Source organism: Fukomys damarensis, unplaced genomic scaffold, assembly GCF_012274545.1.
Source record: "Fukomys damarensis isolate Sample0158 unplaced genomic scaffold, DMR_v1.0_HiC HiC_scaffold_16, whole genome shotgun sequence".
NCBI lineage: Eukaryota > Metazoa > Chordata > Mammalia > Rodentia > Bathyergidae > Fukomys > Fukomys damarensis.
The window spans coordinates 365401-371852 of NW_022900928.1; the positions used below are offsets into that span (position 1 = coordinate 365401).

Consider the following 6452-nt stretch of genomic DNA (forward strand, 5'->3'; position numbering starts at 1 on the left):
AATAGAACACAAAAAACAGTTCATATAACACAAGTTGAAGGCAGAAAAAGGTGTGGTGACTCAGCCCAGCATGACCACTACCATGTTGGGTCATAACTGTTGTGACTGCCCCTGAATGACCCTGGTCCAGTTTCCCAAGAAACCCTAAACAGCACAACCATCAGAGCAGCATTTGGCCTCACAACTGAGCACTGATCCCAGGAATGTGCCTGGCTTTGATATTAGCTTGAGACAGACTGGGTGCATTCTGCTTGGATGGGGTCATTTGTGTCCTCACAAACCACATGTATATACACATCTCTCCTCCTTTGATCCCAAGCTGAGGTTGCTCTTCTCGCTGCTGCCCAGCCCAGGCACATGCCTGTCCATGAGTCAGGCCTCAGTGAACTGCACTGTGCGTCTTCTTCTTTCTTCATTCAAACAGAGCCTTGGGGACACATCTCATACTTGTTTCCAGAACAAAGGAGAAACAGGAACTGCGAAAGATGACAGGAATAAAAACAAACAATAAAATGATAGCACTAAACCCAAATGTATCCATAATTACACTAAGTGTAAATGGTCAAGGCACGTTAATGAAAAGACAGGCACAATGCTTTCAGCAGCTGCAGGTCCAGTAGGCATGGCGGCCTGTAGGCACAGCTACCTGGCAGGCTAAGGCTGAAGGATCACTTCAAAGCAGCTGGAACAACACAGTAAGACCATGTCTCAGGAAAACGGCAGAGTGGTTAATAGCAGAGAAAAGGCTTGTCCAAAATTTGGTGTCCAATGGCTGGAATATAGCAATGTGACAAAGAGAAAAAGGAGGTAACTGGGTCCCTGCAATGTACCAAGGATCTGAAGTGAGAATTGAGGCCCATGGGGAGAGTAAGAGAAAGACTTGAGCAAAGAGGAAGGAGATGGCAAACAGCACTTTCTCCCTGAACTCTAACTCATTTCATGGAAAAACTGACTCCAACCCGTAGACGCACCGTGACTATGGGTGACCCCAGAGGCCTGCACAGAGAACACAGCAGTGGAACAGAGCAATGGACACAGCAGGCTGCATTGGCTGGCTGTATTTGATGCTATCATTGTTGGTGATTACTACTTTAGGCAAGGTGAAATCGTTGTTCTCGTCAGTTATTCTCCCTGGTGTGCCAAGTCTGAGATTACTGAGGGTCATAAACAATAGAATAGACCCGTGCCAAAGAACAAGGGACTAGGCCAAATAGGCAGCAAGCTCTTATCCCCAGTAAATTAAAGAAGTGAGATCTTGCAACAGGCTCAAAACCCAAAGGCCAGCTGCACCTGGAAGACATCTCTGGGAAGTAGTCATTTCCTAAGGGTGGTAAAGACAATAAAACTACTTGCCATAAGCAATTTGCAAGCATCATCCCAGGAATTAAACTAAAAATCAAAAAAGGGGGGCTGGGGGTTTAGCTCAGTGGTTCGGTGGCCTGCCTTGCAAGCGCAAGGACCCAAGTTCAATCCCTGGTACCAAAAAATAAAAAATAAAAAACAAAAAAGGGAAAATTGAGAAGACACTTAAGCAAGACGTAGCCTCAAACTTCCAGCTCACCAAAGACAAACCCAGGGAGCAATGAGATGAAACAATTTGAAACCCACCCACAAGGACTCTCTGAAGTGGTAACAGCACAAGTAACAAAGCAAATGAATGAGGCTCTAGAAAAAAATTAAACAAATAATTTCTTGGGTAACTACAGAGATGGTGACCATAAGGAAAGACATGGTAAGTGACTATAAAGCAGATACAGATTTTTTTTTTTAAAGAGAGAGGAGCTTAGGAAAATGATGGAAACCATGAATGTCCAACATAAGAAATGGAATCCATGAAATGGATTCAAGCAGATATCTAGGAGATTAAAAATTCTGTTAAAAGTTTATGCAGCAGAATGAGCCAATGGGAGGACAGAATATCAGATCTAGAAGACAGGATCATGGTTAGTGATCATGAAAAGAAAGATTTCTCAAAAATAGTAAGGTACTGGGCCGCAGATGTGTGCTCAGTGGCAAGTACAAGGTCCTCAGTTGGATTCCCTGCTACTGAAAAAAAAAAAAAAAGCAAGGGACAACAAAAAAATCAATCCAACAGCTGTTAGACAATGCAAAGAATAACATAAGAGTGATCAGAGTCAATGAAAAAGCAGGGGATAGCACAAATGACATTTTTTTAAAAAACTGTTCATCAAAGTAATAGTAGAAATCTTCCCAAGCAAGGGAAAAGAATTCGACACACAGATAAGCGAGGCATATAGAACTCCAATTAGCCATGATTTAAAAAAAAAAAAAAAAAAAGCTGAACCAAGGGATAAAATAGGCAAGATTCCAGAAATTCAACACCAGAACAGAATATTAAAAGCTGTGAGAGAAAACAAACAAATTATCTCTAAAGGAAAGCCCAACTGAATCAGCAGACTTCTCAATACAGACAATCAAGCCAAGGAGAGCTTGGAGGAAGTATTTCTAGGCCTAAAAGAAAACAACATCCAACCCAGATTGACACACCCCACAAAACTATCTTTCAAAATTGATGGAGAAATAAGATACTTCCATGACAAAGAACACATGAAGAAATTCATGACCACCAAACTGGCACTCCAAAATGTTCTGAAGGACAAACAGATAATGAGGACTACAACTCCATGAACCCCCACAGAATGATTTCACAAGGTGAGGCAAGCAATTAGTCAGAGGAGGAAAAAAAGGGAACCAACAAGAGGAATATAACAGGTCAAGGATAAGTCAGTACATACCATTTATGGTCTCAATCTACCAATCAAAAGAAACACACTTGCAGAAGGAATCAAGAAGCAAGATCCAGGGCTGGGGATTTAGCTCAGTGGTGCCACTGCCTGCCTTGCAAGCACAGGTCAATCCCCAGCATCACACACACACACACACACACACACACACACACACACACAAGATCTAACAATATGCTACATACAAGAAACACATTTAATTCAACAAGAATTCACAGACTGAAAATCAGAGGATGGAAAACAATATTCCATGTGAACCCAGAAATAAGCAGAGATGGCTATTCTATTTGCAGACAAAGTGGATTTCAAAGCAAAACTGAGTGAGAGAGACAAAGAAGATCACCATATCCTTTCTAAAGGGAACAATCCAAGAGAAGATATAACAATCATAAATACATGTACACCAAACAGCAGCACACTCAACTATATAAAATAAATATCAGTGGACAGGAAAAATCAAATAATCACTAATACAATTGTAACGGGGGACCTCAATACCTCACTGTCACAAATGGATAGATTAGACAAAGAAATCAACAAAGAAATGGCAGAACTGAACCAAACTTTTGAACAAATGGACTTAGTAGTAGATGTCTACAGAGTGTTCCACCCTACAATATCAGAATACACATTTTTCTCAGATGCACATGGGACATTCTCCAAAACAGACCACATACTAGGTCATAGAACATGCTTAAATAAATGCAAAGGAATTTAAATTAGAAGTCAACAACAAAAGAAATCACAAGAACTTCGTAAACACATGGAAATTAAATAACACCCTACGGAACATCCAATAGGTAACAGATGAAATTAAAGAAGAAATTAGTGGGCCAGGGAAATTAGCCCAGTGGTTCCTCTGATTGCCTCGCAAGCACAAGGACCCAAGTTCAATCACCAGTACCCAAAAAAACAAAAAAAAAGAAGAAATTAGTTTCTACAGAAATGATAACACCAATACAACACACTGGAACCTATGGGACACAACGAAAGCAATCCTATGAGGGAATTTTTTGAGACAGGATCCCACTATGTAGTTGAGACTGACCTGAAACTCACTATGTAGCCCAGGCTGGTCTCGAACTCACAGCGATGCTCCTGCCTCAGCCTCCCGAGTGCTGGGATTACAGGCGTGCACCACCATGCTCGGCCTATGAGGAAAATGTATAGCAGTGAATTCCCATATCAGAAAAACAGAGTGAGCTCAAATAAACAACCTAATGTTGAACTTCAAGCTTCTAGAAAAAGAAGAGCAAGTCAAACCCAAAGCTCATATGAGGGAGGAAATTATGAAGATCAGAACAGAAATCAATGCAATACAGACTAAGAAAACAATACAAAGAATCAAGGAAGTGAAGAGTTGGTTCTTCAAAAGATTAAATAAAATTGACAAACTCATTGCCAACTGTGTTAGCTACTTTTCTCTCATGACTGAGACAAAATATGCAATACCCTTACAAGATCCCAATGATAAATGTAACTGTATTGTTTGCCTTAAATGTACCAATAAACTTAGTAGAAAAAAATATGCAACACCCAAAGTTAAAGAGGAAAAGTTTTATTTATTTCACAGTTTGTAGAAGTTCTAGTCCATATTCAGCTGGCTTGAAGGCAGGGTGGCAGAGGGACAACAGTTCATGGTGGTAGAAGGCAGCAGAAGCAACAAGGGACCTGAACAATATCTCCCTGCCCCTTTTATCTTATTCAGACTACACAGGACAGGTAGCACTCAAGCCCTTAATCCTAGTGCCCAGCCCCACAATGAATCAGTCATATACTCTAGATTCGGCCACCTCCAAAATAGGCTATGACCACATGAGGATTTGGGGAGACATTTAGACACAAACTATAATACCAACCTTATCTAAAAAAGGAAAGAAAGGACTCAAATCCATGCAATTAGGAATGAAAAGGGTGAAATTACCATCTCACTAATGAACATAGACTCAAAAATCCTCAATAAGATACTGACAAATAGCCGGGCCTGGTGGCACATGCCTGTAATCCCAGCACTCAGGAGGCTGAGGCAGGAGGATCGCTGTGAGTTCGAGACCAGCCTGGGCTACATAGTGAGTTCCAGTTCAGTCTCAACTACATAGTGAGACCCTGTCTCAAAAAACAAAACAAAACAAAACAAAAAAAACAAACAAACAAAAGGTTATACACCATGTCCAGGCAGGATTCATCCCAGGGATGCAAGAATGGTTCAACATACACAAATCAATAAATGTAACACATCATATCAACAGAGCTAAAAACCAGACAATCATCTCAATACATGCAGAAAAGGCATTTGACAAAGTCTAGTACCTATTCATGATAAGACCCTACAAAAATTGGCATAGATAGCTTTTATCTCAATGTTATAAAAGCCATCAATAACAAACCAACAGCCAACATCATACTAAATGGACCAAAACTTAAAGCTTTCATTCTAAGAGTAGAAACAAGACAAGGATGTCCACTGTCACTACTCCCCTCCCCCAGGACCAGATCGAGCTTGGGTCCTTTCGCTTGCAAAGCAGGCAACCACTGAGCTAAATCCCCAGCCCCTCACTGTCACTACTCTTATTCAGCGTAGTTCTGGAAACATTAGCCAGAGCAATTAGACAAGAGAAAGAAAAGGAATAAGGATAGGAAAGGAAAAAGTCAAATTATTCTTTGCAGATGATATGATACTCTACAAACAAGAGCCCAAAAACTCCACCAAAAGACCACTAGATTTAATAACCAAATTCAGTACTGTAATTGGATACAAAATCAATACTCAAAAATCAATAGCCTAGGTCCAGAGATTTAGCTCAGTGGTTCCACTGCCTGCCTTGCAAGCACAAGGTCCCAAGTTCGATTAAAAAAAAAAAAAAAAAAAAAAAAAAAGAGGGGCCGGGGATTTAGCTCAGCGGTTCGGTGGCCTGCCCTGCAAGCGCAAGGACCAGAGTTCAATCCCTGGTACCAAAAAAAAAAGCAACAGCATTCCTGTGCAGGAATAGCAAACTCACTAAGAGAAATTAGGGAAACAACACAATTCACAATAGCATCCAAAAAAATGTAATACCTAGGAATCAATCTAACGAAGGAAGTAAAAGACCTCTACATTGAAAACTATAGTACTCTGAAAACGGAGATCAAAGAGGATATCAGTATATGGAAAGATATCCCTCGTTCTTGGGTAGGAAGAACCAATATAGTGAAAATGGCCATAGTGCCAAATTGTTACATAGATTTAATGCAATCCCTATCAAAAATGATCCTAAAATTCATTTGGAACCAGAAGAGACTTGAATAGCAAAAGCAATTCTGGGCAACAAACACTAGACAGAGAGCATCACAATCCCTAACTTGAAATTATACTACAAAGCTGCTGTTATAAAAACAGCATGGTGGAAGGGTGAAAGGGGTGAAGGGAGGGCACAAGTATGGGGAAAAAACAAGAACCAAGATATACCATGTAAAGGTACAAGATCCCAGTGATAAATGTAACTGTACTGTTTGCTTTATATGTACCAAAAAACTTAATGGAAAAAATTTTAGAAATAAGGCCAGGCACGGTGGCGCATACCTGTAATCCCAGCACTCAGGAGGCTAAGGCAGGAGGATCGCTGTGAGTTCAAGACCAGCCTGGGATACACAGTGAGTTCCAGGTCAGTCTCAACCACATAGTGAGACCTTGTCTCAAAAAAAAAAAAA

General features: G+C 40.6%; 1 protein-coding gene across 1 annotated transcript in view; it reads right to left on the bottom strand.

Annotated features, from left to right (window-relative positions):
- Nucleotides 1–6452, bottom strand: part of Hras (HRas proto-oncogene, GTPase) — a 17782-nt gene continuing 11330 nt past the window's right edge. The window contains exon 5 of the mRNA XM_010640326.3: nucleotides 1–476. The gene's annotated coding sequence lies outside the window, so the exon portion shown is untranslated. The remainder of the gene's footprint in view (nucleotides 477–6452) is intronic.